Source organism: Spermophilus citellus, assembly GCF_964194105.1.
Source record: "Spermophilus citellus genome assembly, chromosome: 3".
In the NCBI taxonomy this organism is placed as follows: Eukaryota; Metazoa; Chordata; class Mammalia; order Rodentia; family Sciuridae; genus Spermophilus; species Spermophilus citellus.
In genome coordinates this window covers 100,456,575-100,469,194 of record NC_138184.1, presented here as the reverse complement: position 1 = coordinate 100,469,194, position 12,620 = coordinate 100,456,575, and the positions used below count along the sequence as shown (strand labels likewise).

General features: G+C 50.3%; 1 pseudogene across 1 annotated transcript in view; it reads right to left on the bottom strand.

Moving 5' to 3' along the window:
- The window catches only part of LOC308644403 (transmembrane protein 132B-like), a 63,388-nt pseudogene that overhangs the window by 32,453 nt on the left and 18,315 nt on the right, over window positions 1-12,620 (bottom strand). The window contains exon 2 of the transcript in view: window positions 6,677-6,820. The product of the transcript in view is annotated as a transmembrane protein 132B-like (transcript). The remainder of the gene's footprint in view (window positions 1-6,676; window positions 6,821-12,620) is intronic.

Genomic DNA, 12,620 nt, shown 5'->3' with positions numbered 1-12,620 from the left:
TATCTGTGTCTGAGTCTCACGGCTCTGTGATCCAGTTAATTTATGAACTTTGTTTAGCTCCTCTGAGTTTCTTCTGGAAGCTCAGTGAAGCCGACACACCCTCCCTACCTCCAAAACTGCATGATGGGGGTTTAAATTGTGAATCAAGAACCAAAGCACAATGGAGGGCTCCTTCCCTCCTACTGAACACAGAATAAATATGTCCCCAGGAGACACCAGACACTAGGTATTGTACCTGACCAGGCCTGAAATCTGTAGCACAGTCACAGCCCCACATCTCCAGCAAACCCCAACCCTGTAGCAAGCAGGCCTGGCTAGGAAAGAGCAGATGAGGGTCCCCAGGAGGGGGAGTGGGCATGGGCATGCATCCTGAGCAAGTGAAGGCAGAGGTGTGCAGGTTCATGCGGGATTGTCCAAGATCTCCTTGAATTATGCAGAAACAATTCCAGGATGTTATTTCTTAATTAGAGATGCCAAAGATAGAGAAGAACAAATGATCTAATTAATATTTAAATCATAATGAAGCTGACAGGAACAAAAGGTTGAGAAGGCAGCAGTGCCCATCCCTGGCCAACAGGAAATATATGACACATCTCCAATTAGAATGGAACAATGAAAGTCCCAATTACCAGCATAAAGAAGGACAAAATTAGGCAATAACATCCAAACCACCTGACAACTTCTTCTGAGGTGCATGGCTCCTGGCAGCGCGTGAAGGAGGGAAATTCATGCCAGAAATAGGGTAACTGCGGATCTGGGAGGAATTTTTGTGAAGCATTGCTAAAGGAGAAAGGATGGCCTACAACCTCTTTTGGAATTTTTCTCTGTGTTCTTCCAAGTAGAATTAGCATTAGCCGGGGGCCGTTGGATTGGGCTTTCTTTTATCTGCAACAACAACAGAAATAATCCACACCAACCCAGGTGTACAGCTTAGCTCTGCCTGAGCCCAAGACCTGCCTCCTGACCAGCACCCCTCACACCTGAACCCGAAGGGTGAGGTGCCTGTCATTGACGTCATCTCTGTAAGGGCCCCCCTGAGAACACACCATTGTCCAGCCAGTCCTGTCTGAAAGTCCAGCCTCTTGAAGAAACTCCTCCCAGCCCTCATAGGGATATAGTGATCCCCAGAGTGAGGCTGCTCTCCAAGGTGCTGACTGGGCCCTCCAGGCTGTCTGGTGACCAGCAGCCCACAGGCTGCTCAGCAGCAGACTTTGTTTTTTCTGACACCCGCTGCCTGACCTGACCCCTCCCAGGTCACCTGTGGAGAGGAGAATCTTCCTGGGCAGGTAAGGCTCTCACGTGTTAGTGCTCTGTTATTGGCCTTTTAACATCTCCATATTATGAGTCCAGCTGATACCTGAAGGCCAGGCACTTACTCATAGCAGCCACAGGCTGGAGGCACCATTTCGAGATCCGCATGAACTTATATTTATTTCTCTGGGAGCATGTACAAGTTCATCTCCTGCTGAGAAACTCGACTGGCCTCAGTGGCTCTGGAAGCCACAATCCACTGATACAAGACAATCACAAGTGCAGAAAAACACAACCTTGTTTGGAACAAGGGGTTTACAGAGGTAAACTTTAAGGATCTCAGAAGAAATCATCCTGAAATAAGGTAACCCCAAATTCAATGACAAGCACCAGTATGAGAAAGTAAGGTCATTCAGAGACACAGGTAAGAGGTGACAAGGGAAGCAGAGATTAAAGTGAGGAGGCCATAATCCCAGGAATGCCCAGAGCCCCCAGAAGCCGTGCAAGGCAAGGGCGGACGCTCTTCAGAGTCGCTGGAGGAAGCAGGGCTGCCAATGCCCTCATTCAGGCTCCCAGCCTCCAGGAGAAAAAATTCCATGTGTTAAGTCACCGCATTTGTATAACCTGTGACACCAGCCCTAGGAACACAACATGTGTAGCAAAGGAATGTCACAGATGCCTTTAAGGACCTAGACTGGGGTGGTTGTTGGGCAGGTCTTCGTGAGGGGCAGAGGAGGGCTGCAGTCAGAGAAGAGGACGTGGTGATGGGATCAGGGGCCATGGGGAGAGGTGAAGGCGTCACACTGCTGACTTTGAGATGGAGGAGGACACGAGCTGGGAAGGCAGCCTGCCTCTGAAGCTGGAGGAGGAGGTGGCTCTACCAGCCTCTCACAGGCTTCCCACCTCCAGAACCATGGGTAGCCACCAAGTTCATGGTGACCTGCTACAGCAACCACAGGGACTAACCCACACACCTTCCAGGTGCTATGGGCAGAAACAGGTCCTTCGTAGATCCAGAGTAAGCCATCATCAAGTGACTCCCTGACTGTCCCTGCCACCTCACCCACACAGTGTGGTACATGACATTAGAGTGACACTCAGGATGCGTGGGTCTGAGGGTCCTGGAAGGGATCTACCCCCATATCCACTAGAGCGCAAGGAGTGGCATTGCCCTTCTACTTGCTGTTTCCTCGTGTGCAAACTCCAGGCCCTGATAGTTCCTAGCTTAAAGGTCCGTGTGACAATGAAGTGAGTCAACAGTACTAATGTCCTTATTGTGGTAGTACCTGGCATTTAATAAATGCTCAACCAGTGGTGCCTCTTTAATACTCATGTGCTGTTGAAAACTGCTAAGGGAACACGTCACATACACTCCACCTTGGTAGCTCCTGGGGCTCTATATGCACTGCCCTCCACAAGCAGATGATCAAGACGTGTTACAGAATGGAATATCCTCAAGGGGGCAGAAGAAGGTGGACCGCAGGCCAGTCCCACATGTCCACCATCACCAAGTCCTATGGCTTTAGAGCTCTCTCCACCTCTCTTTGAAGATTTCCAGTAACAGGAAATTCAGTGGAGATGTCCCACAAAGACAAGAAAGCCACTCATGCATGGTATCTCCTCCCACCTCCAGGAATCCCTAGCATTCATTTGTTTGAATATTCAACCAACATTTACTTGTTCCAGATACTGTGCTCAGGGCTGGGAACAGCATAGACACAGCCATAGATACTGAGGCCCTACAACCAAGTAGAGGTTAAGATTTGTAGACGTGATCATGGACATGCGTATGTGCGTGGATCTAAATTTTTACATCTATCAGTGCAACATTGACATATGATGGCTCAAACACTTTGTGACTTCCTTTAGATGTACATTCTCATTCAATTATTCCCCAAATTCACACTGGGACTTCATCACACAGATCTAACAAATAGCAATCCAATTACACATGCTCAGAATAGCTGGCCTGCCACCGGATGAAACCTCCACCAGAAGACACAGAGAGTACAAGGCAGCTGCCCAAGGCCAGCTTACCTGGGCACACACCCCCCACACCATTTCCTTTAAACTAACCCTTGCCCTATGCCTGTGGCTTAAAGCAAGGAAAACATTTTTTTAATCAACTGTCTTTTGAACTTCCAAAAGCCCAGGTCTCCTCTAATGGGCTTTCCAGGACTATTTTGATTGTGGTTCATTCTACCTTACACAATGATGTTACAACAAATCTCTATAGAAGGTAACTTTCCACCATATCTTTATCATCCCCATTTGTAGATAAGGATCTGAGTTCACAGGAGTTAAGAGATTTGCCCAAGGTCTGGTAAGGAAGGTGGAGTTAAGATCTGAACCTCATCATCTGTCTGAATGCTTAACCAAAGAACTCACCACCTCTGCAGTCCTTCCTTTACTTTGAACTGAAAATGGTCCTTTTTAACTGCCACTTTAGGAATACAAAAAGCCCAAATCTCCCTCTTCCACATGATGGCTCTTGAAAGACATAAAATCGCTGTCACCACCTCACCCTGGGGCCTCTTCTTCTCATCACCAGGCTAAACACTCGCCCTTGCTGTAGTCTTTCCTCCTGTGATTTGATTTCAAGAACCCTTGGCCACCCAGGCATTCTTTGGCAGAACACAATCCAATTTTCCAGTGTCCTCTTAGGGCCTGAAGGATGACAGAATGAAGTAGATCATTTGTTGCTCCTTTCTCTTTTTTGAGACCACAGTATGAGAAAAAACTCACTTTCATCTAAAATCTAAGATCGGAAAGCCAGCCTCCTGAGTATGATTTGAGGTGGCAAATGTCCCTCCACCTCCTTGGGGGAGACAAGAGGGAGTAGTGGGGACTGTGGAGAGCTGGGGGGTGCAGGCCTTACACAAAGGGTCTCCTCTACTCAACCCCAGGTGCAGCCCACGTGTGCCCAAGGCCCAGGACCACATGATCTCATGATTTTTCATTAGAAACTGGAAATCCAAATTTCTGTGCCAATTTGTCCACTTTTACATGACCATAATGATTAAAGAATAAAAGCCAGCCAGCCACGTGTACGTATACAATGCACGTACACACAGGTGTGCATGTACACACACACTCTCAAGCTTCATCCCCTACTTTTTTTTTTTTTAACTTCAGAGTAATTGTTGACTTAAAACTTGACATCTATCCCCTCCAATCTTGCCCAATTAGGGTCAGGTTCCAGGTTTTTAAAATATTTATGCCTTTAGATTCTGTCCTTCGAAAGTCTTTCCATCCCAGGTTGAAGAAGCTAATTTGTGCATTGCCATAATTTGCATCTTTCTGGATTCCCACTTCCTTGCCATCTCAATCCCAGACTCAGGCCACTGAACCCCCAGTGCATGCAGATCTTTAGGGACCCAGTAAACTCATCCTTACGGCCCCATTGTGTTCCCTGTGCTGTGAAGGAGTGGCTGAGCAGCAGCCCCACAGATGGAAGGGCTCTCCTGAGGGTACTAGCAACTGTGCCAATGTCCAGGGCTGACCCTGGATTGAGGCTGAGGCCAGCACAGGGCTCTGTGGACACCTCTATCCATCTTAGAGTCATGGCAAAATTGACTACGAACATTAAGAGTGAAGCCACAGCATGTGCATCACAGTCGTCTAATTAAGTCTAGCCCACTGACACGGGCAGCAGGGATGGCCAGAGGACCTGTCCTACTGCAGGGCTGAGCTTGGTGATCTGTGGGCTCCATTTCACACCTAGAAGAGCAAACAATAATTTGTTAAAGAACTTGCTTTTTCATGAGGCTGCAATAGGCAAAATCTGTCCTCTTCTAAAACTGTATCTATCAGGAGGGACAGAGGATATTTTTGGTGGGATCCATGAACTTGAACTTGAACTGGCCTCCCTCGACTGGAGCTCCCCAGGCAGGAGAACAAGGATCCTGTGTGGGGCTCCAAAGGAGGCTCTCAGGAGGGGACTGGGGACTTAAGGAACCCACTGAGGGGAGTCACTTGTCTGGGTCCACGATGGCATAAGCACACGGAGCCATCTCCATTTGCCAGCGTCTGCTCCTGCTTTCTGGAAGGCAGGGGAGGGTGAGGAGTGTGTGTGGCCAAAGGCACATTGACCATGTTTTCATCCATGCACAAGATCTCCTGCGAGCACTTGATCCCCTGAGCTGAGAAGGTAAGGTCTGGGCTTGTTCCATCTCCAGGCATCAGGCAGGGCCGTGTGTCCAGGTCTTAAGCTGGTCCAGCCTTCTTCTCATGGAGAATTAACATTCCAAGTCCAGGAAACCACCGACACCAAGCTTGAGTTTCCTACAGACTCCTTGTTTTTCACTAGATCTCACAAATACACCATTTCTTCTTTAATAAACTGTCTCTAGACCAAGACACAGCCTCCCACAGGTCGCACTGAGGAGAAATAAACCCCTTCGCGACCCTTTCTCCCTGGGGAACCACGGAAGGTCTTCCTGTTGGCCATGAACAGTTTTGCTGAACGTCAGAACCAGAGCTGGGAGAAGGCGAGGAAGGGCAGGGCTGGGCATTGACGTCTTCTCCTAAAACATGGGGACAGAGTGGACCCCAGGCCTCTCTCGGCACTCGGAGGAGGAAGGATCGTCCTCAAGACTGAAGTCCCTTCTCCCCAGGTCTTTGCTGCAAAAAGAAGCAGCAACCAATGTACTTAGAAAAAATGGGCAGAAATACCCAATTTAGCAGTTCATGGAGAACCCTGTGAAGACCGTGGAAAACTGAAAACATGGGCTGCTTCACGGCAGAATTTGGAGTCAGAAGTGTAGCTAATTAGAATGAAGCACACAGTAAAAATGTCCCTTGGACAGACTCCCCAACTGAGCTATATGCCTCAGGTTATATTCAAATTAAGGCAGGTAGCACAGGATGAGCTATTAAAAAATTTAATAGTCACTTATTTTAATGTTACTAACAAAAAGTTAGTACATAAGGCTCATGAGTTTTATTATCCTGTAATGAGACCAAATCTGTTTTCAAGTTTGAAACAGGGAGGCATTTATTAACACCACATGCCAACCAGCGGGGCCAACCAGCCACTCCAAAACAGCGAGGCAGTTAAAGAAAATATATTTAGTAAATAAAATGATTGGGCACAGAGAGTTGGACCAATCGAGATGGTATGGGGACTGTTGATGCTAAGACAACAGCACCCTACGAAGAAAGAGAGGGAGGAGGGAGAGAGAGATAGAACTGAGCGTGGGCACAGATTTGCCCTTGAGATTCAGCTTGGCAGAGGGGAGCAGCTCGGCCACCCACAGCTGCTGTCTGACCCAGGTGTCTCTGATTCAGCCATTTGCTGCTTAGTGAGGTCACTCTGGCCCACAACCCTAGGAGCACAGGGTGCTCACCAGATCTGGAGGCTGGGCACAGTGAGCCATGATAGCCACGTGCACTTGGGAGACAGGCAGAAGAAGCCATCACGTACCTTCACGATGTCCTCTTCGGCCGACCTGCACTCCACAGCCTCTGACACGTCCACCACGGAACCGTCCTCTTGAACTCCCACGACTTTGACAGGGACCCAGACGGGCTTTCCGGTGAGAATGGCGGTGTTCAAAACTTCCATGTCCTAAAGGAGAGAAGAGGTGCCGGTGAGCGAGCTTGGATCCCAGGGAGCCAGGTGAGGCCGGCCAGCACCGCCTCTGCCCTAAGAGCCTGCAGGGATGCAGCCATGTGAGGGTGGGGTCCAGCCAGGCTGATGGCCACATCTGGCATCCAGACCCTCTCCTGGCACCCAGCCTCTCAGGGAGCACGAAGCTGCTCCCTCCTCCACCTCCTCCCACACCCTGCACCTCCTGCATCTGTCAGGCTCACACCGGCACAGGATTTCTCCCCAGCATTCTCCAGGGCTCGGTCCTGAGGGTCCTTTGGGTACAGATTGCCTGTTCTGGGCTTAGTACACAGGGAGCACATGCTTTATTTTTGTTTCAAATGAAGAAAGACAACAGCACAAAGAGCAAAGGAGAACTCGTCACATCATAAACCTCTGCACACCTGGGCTGGGCACCGTGGCCCCTCCCTCACCTCTTGGGACCCCAGAGATTCCCCTGCAAACCCTGATGACCCCTGGGGGCTCATGGGTTCTGTCTTCCTAATTCATCTCCATCTGTCAACTTCCTGCTGTCACCTCTCCCAGCTCCCCTGCCCTCCCAGCGCCTCTGGCCTGGACAGCTACGCTGGCCCCAGGGTTCTCCCTGGGTCTCTCTTCACAGTGGTCAAAATCTACAACACAGACTATCTCTCTGCCATATCAAAACTCCTGGAAATTGCCCTACTGTTCTTAAGGTAGGGTCCCACTCACTGAGGAGGGCCACCTAGGCCTTGCCCACCTCCTGGTCCTTCTCCTGTCCCCTTCTCTCTGTCCCCTGCACAGTCCAGCCTTCTCACAGTCTGGGAAGCTTCTGCCCCGCGTTAGCTCCCATGCAGAGGTTCCCTGGTCTGCAAACAGGGACAAACAAGCCCCTACTCCACAGGGAGCTTATGGACATTGAACAGGCCATCTGTGCCCACCTCAGGGCGGAAGGTGCCGTGAGCACAGCCCTCCATGCAGCTGCTACAGTGGAGCTCAGAATGTTAACTCAATGAATGAGCCAAAGAGCCACCTCAAGGCTCACGCAGGGACCACGGTGGAGAAGCTACTTCCACACCAGGCTGGAGAGGAAGGCCAAGCAGACAGACAGCCATGGCTGCACAACTCAGCTCAGCAGTGGAAGTCCACCGCATCGGCTCAGCTCCCCAGGAGGGTCCAACGGGCCGTCGCCCATCACTCCTCTCCTCAGTCCCTGCTTCAGGCCATGCACTAGGCAGGTCCCACACTCCGTGTCCTCAGTTGGCCCCCCACTCTCCATTCCAAACCAGGAGAGGGGCAAGAGAGGGGGTGGTCCTTGAATGACAGCCACAGTGGCCACTGAGACTGAGCTACTAGGAGACGGGCGGTGTTCTAAATGACTGGCATGCAAATAATCATCCTCTGTGCTTTCCCAACAACCCTCCCAAGATAGTATGAGTTTTAGTACCATTTTATACATGATTTGCTTTGCAGTGATATTAAACCTGCAAATAATAGCTAATTTTCAAGAGAAAATATCAAATTTATAAGGAACACATGGGAAAGATGGCAGCCCAATCCAATAGGGTGGTAAGTCAATCTTCTTGTTTTGACATGTGGTGTGAGATTGTTTTTTTTTTTTTTTTTGGTGCAAGGGATTACACCCAGAGGTGCTTAACCACTGAGTCACATCCCCAGCCCTTTCTTTTTATTTTTTATTTTGAGACAGAGAGTTTCACTAGGCTGCCTCCAGTCTCATTAAATTGCTGAGGCTGGCTTTGAACTTGTGATCCTCCTGCCTCAGCCTCCTGAGCCACAGGGATTGCAGGTGTGCGCCACCACACCCAGCTTGGGATGAGGTCTTAAAAAGATAATTTCAAAATAATGTAAGTAAGTTAAGCCTCTCTAAAATCCTAAAGTAGGTCCCTATGTACCCTTGGCACACCGAGAGAGCAATTACCACATCTAATATTACATCAAAACAATGATCTGGTCGCGGAAACTGCTAAACATCCACCATCGACCACAGAACAAGTCTTTTCTGCTCTGTCTGCCAAAGCCCCAGGTCCGATGCCTATAGATCATCTCCACACTCCTCTGTGGAAGGCCCTTCTGTCCCATGAGGGCAACACCAAGGGCAAAGTCACAGTGAGGCCATTGGAAAACTCTCTTCTCCATAAAAGTCACAAGGAAACTGGCAAACACTGTCAAAATAACATTTCCTGGGCTCTGGAGATGCTCCAAACACTTTTATGGCTGGGAGAGCATTTATACAAGAAATAGAGGGCCAGGTCCTGGTCAAACACAGAGGCCTTGGTGGCACTTTAACTTGAGGCCACTCCCCCACTCTCCAGCTCTGCGATGGCTTTGAAGCATGACGCCACCTTCCCAGTAAAAACCAGCAGTGTGGGCACCACAGAGAGAGAACCCCACTGGAGACCTTTCCCACCCGCATTCCCAAACCACCCACAGTACACACCTTGTCTGTGGGTTCCCTGGAGCACCCCACTGGCAAGGCTGTATGTGGCCTGGCTCTGGGCTCATCTTCTCCCTGGAGATGTTTGTCAAAAGCAATTACAGGTGGCTGTTCACCTGCACAGCTCTCTGAGGCATGGAGAGCACCTCATCAAACAGCTTAAAGGGGAGAGATGGGCAAGGAGATGACCACAGGGCTTTGGAAGACTGCGGCATGTTCCTGGGAATGCATAAGTATGGCCATGCTCGTCCAAGAGCTGTGCACGTGCCCAGAGTGAAGGCAAGTGCCAGGTGCCTAAGGAGATCCCATCACGGGCTGCCCGCAAGCTGGCCTGTCCAATGGAACGCCACTGAGTCATGAGAAGGATGAACTGACAGAGACCACAATAGGGACAGGCCTTAAAAACATTATGTTTAGAGAAAGAAGCCCGGACACGCATCTGACGATTCCATGTGTCTGAAATGTCCGGAACAGACGGGACGTGGATCAGTGGCTGTGAAGGGAGCAGAGGATGAAGGGCGCGGGGGTCGCTGGGCGGTAGGGTCTGTGTGGTGGGAGTGACGTGAATGTTCGAGAATTAGCACTGATGGTTGCAGAACCTTGTACACACACTGGAACCCACTGCATGTTCTGAACACTGAGGCAATACTGTTCCGGGAACAGGCTCGTGCTTTTCCCAGGGTTAGGAGGAGTGCAGGGCTATGTACCAAGTAGATGTGGCCACTGTGACAGTCGTGCCAGTGGCAAAGGACCTGGCAGGATCAGGAACGTGGTCAGTACAGTGAGCCTAGGAGGCCTCAGTGCCTTGGGAGCAGCGCGGGCTCTCTCAGGATGAGGTGGTTCCACATGTTGTGGCCACAGAGGAATCCTCAGGCCTAGGCCCCAGCGGCCCTGAGTGCTCCAGATGGTCCCTTTTCCCCCTTCTTGTCACTCAGATGGCCAGGGTCTCTCAATGGCAGCTCTGTTAGCTCCGGTCTCAAGGGCCCAGTGAACACTGGAGAGGACTCAGAGGTCGGGAAGGAGGCACTGGCCCCAGGCACCTCCTTTCAGAAGGGAAGGTGGCAGCTGCAGCTCCCATGCTGGGAACCCAAAGCCCCATTGGATCAGAAGAAGGGCTCATAGAGCGCACAAAGGGACAGAGAGAGCCAGAGCCCACACTCCAGCCCTGGTGCCACAGACCACTAACAGCTCCACTGCATCCCCAGCTCCACTAACGACAATAATAACACTAACAGTAGCCGCTACACTGGAAAGTTCGGCTATGTTCCTGGCATCCGGAGAAGGGCTTCTTGTGGTACCCGATACAATTCCTGTAGTAAATTAATGAGGTTAGTTCTATATTTACTTTATTAAGAAGAAAAAAGGCAATAAGGAGTCTCTGACTGAGGCCGTACTGCTCAACAATTCCACCCAGGCCACTGCTCAAGGGTACTCATTGGAGCACTGTGTCCCATGGAGAAGGTGGAAACCTTCTGAACGTCCACATGCAGGGCACAGCTCAGTGGACACGGTACATCCCCACAGTGTGAAATAGTACGCAGCAGAGAACGTGATGAACTGCCTCCATGTGTTAGTTAAGACTAGACCAAGTGCTTCAGCTTCATCCTCTGTAAAATAGATTTTTTCTCCCAGGGTTTATAAGTAAGACAGTAGATAACTGACTTTCCCACCAGCTGTAGAGAGTGGTTGGCCTTCTCTGCCCACTTTGTAGGTGTGGCCAGGTGAGGGGACCTGGCCACAGAAGGTGAGTGGGCGGATGCACTCACTTTGAACCAGAGAATCCAAGAATGCAAGTCCCTGTGCCCCCTGTTCTCCGCCATGCTGGTGATAGTCACCCTGTCACCCTGGGTCCCAGAGTAAGGACAATGCAGAGCAAAGCCCCAGGCTGATCTGTGTTGGACGTGGGGTGTGGGCAAAATCAACCTCCATCGTTTTGAACCATTAGAATCTAGTGGTTGCAAAGTAACTTTGGGGCAGGTTATTTGGACTCTCAGAGCAAAAACAAAAATAACTGTAAACATTTCTTGAGTTCTGGCTGGGTTGTTCTCCACCGCAGTGCGGGTCAGCAGCTCCGAAGCTCCTTTAGTATCTAGGATTGAGCAAATAACGTGCTGGATACCGAGCGCCAGGGTTCTTGCTGCTGGAAGAAGGTGTTTCAAGGTGGAGAGGAGAGAGAGTCAGGGTGAGCTCTGCAAACAGGACCTGGCACAGGTGGCCAGCGGGAGCTTGGGGTGGGATGTCCATGTGTGCACGTGTGGAGTGTGGCCATGGGTGTGTGCACGCGTGCGGCTTTTCCTCAGTTCTGTCCGGGGTAGGGGCCACAGACCCAAAGGACAATACCCCTTTAGCAGCCAGGACACCTAGAGCCCAGACTGCAGTTCTGAACACCAAGCCCCAGGAAAGAGAAATGGCCAATTCACAGACTGAGGCGAGGACTGTCAAGGTCATGAGCCAAAACACCCAGAAGCTAACAGTGTGCTCAGAAAATGTCAAATGGACACAGGAGACAGGTGAAGGTGCTGCTGCAGAACCAGAACAGTTCAGTATCACCGCAAGTGGTCCCAGAAGGTGACAATGAACTTAGGATGAGTCCACACCAACACCACTGGGAAGCAGAAGCTGCGTCCTTAGGGTCGAACTCCAACCAGTAAATGAGGAAGGAACGGCAGAAGGAGACCACCACCTCCGAGGCCACCATTTGTTACTATAGCTGTTCAGGCAGAATTATGCCTGGACTCGAGTAGTGATTGAAAATACAAGGAACGGGATTTCTGCACAGCGCAAAGGCCCTCTGTGCAGGAGACGCACTCACTTCAAAGAGGAGAAACGGCAGCTGTGTGGTGCAGACGCTGTACACCAGTCGCTCCAGGCCATCAGTGACATCACTAGTGACGTGTGAACAGACCCCGTGTCCCGCAGAGGAGGAGAGGTGAAGCTGGTGAGGAACAAGGGCCAGGCCAGCCCGGACTGCACATTGACTGCTCGGTACCCTCCAGTGCATCCTGGTCTAAGGACAGAGACCAGGGAACCCTTCCAGATCAAGGGGCGCAGACACAACTCACGATTCCGGAGTTGGTTGGTTGGTTGTTTGGTACAATGGACACTAGTGGGCCAAGAATAAGAATAAAGCCCAGGGATGGGAAAATTCTTTGTGTTGACATTCATTTCCAGATTTTAAGATTTCACTCTTCCTTTTTAAGGATTCTGGGGAAATTCACACCAAAGTATTTACAAAGTACCTCATATGTCTAACTTACTCTTGAACACTTCATTATAATAATATTAGGTGTTTACGTTGAGAGAGAGAATATTGATATTGGGGGGATTTTAACAAAGGTATTTGGG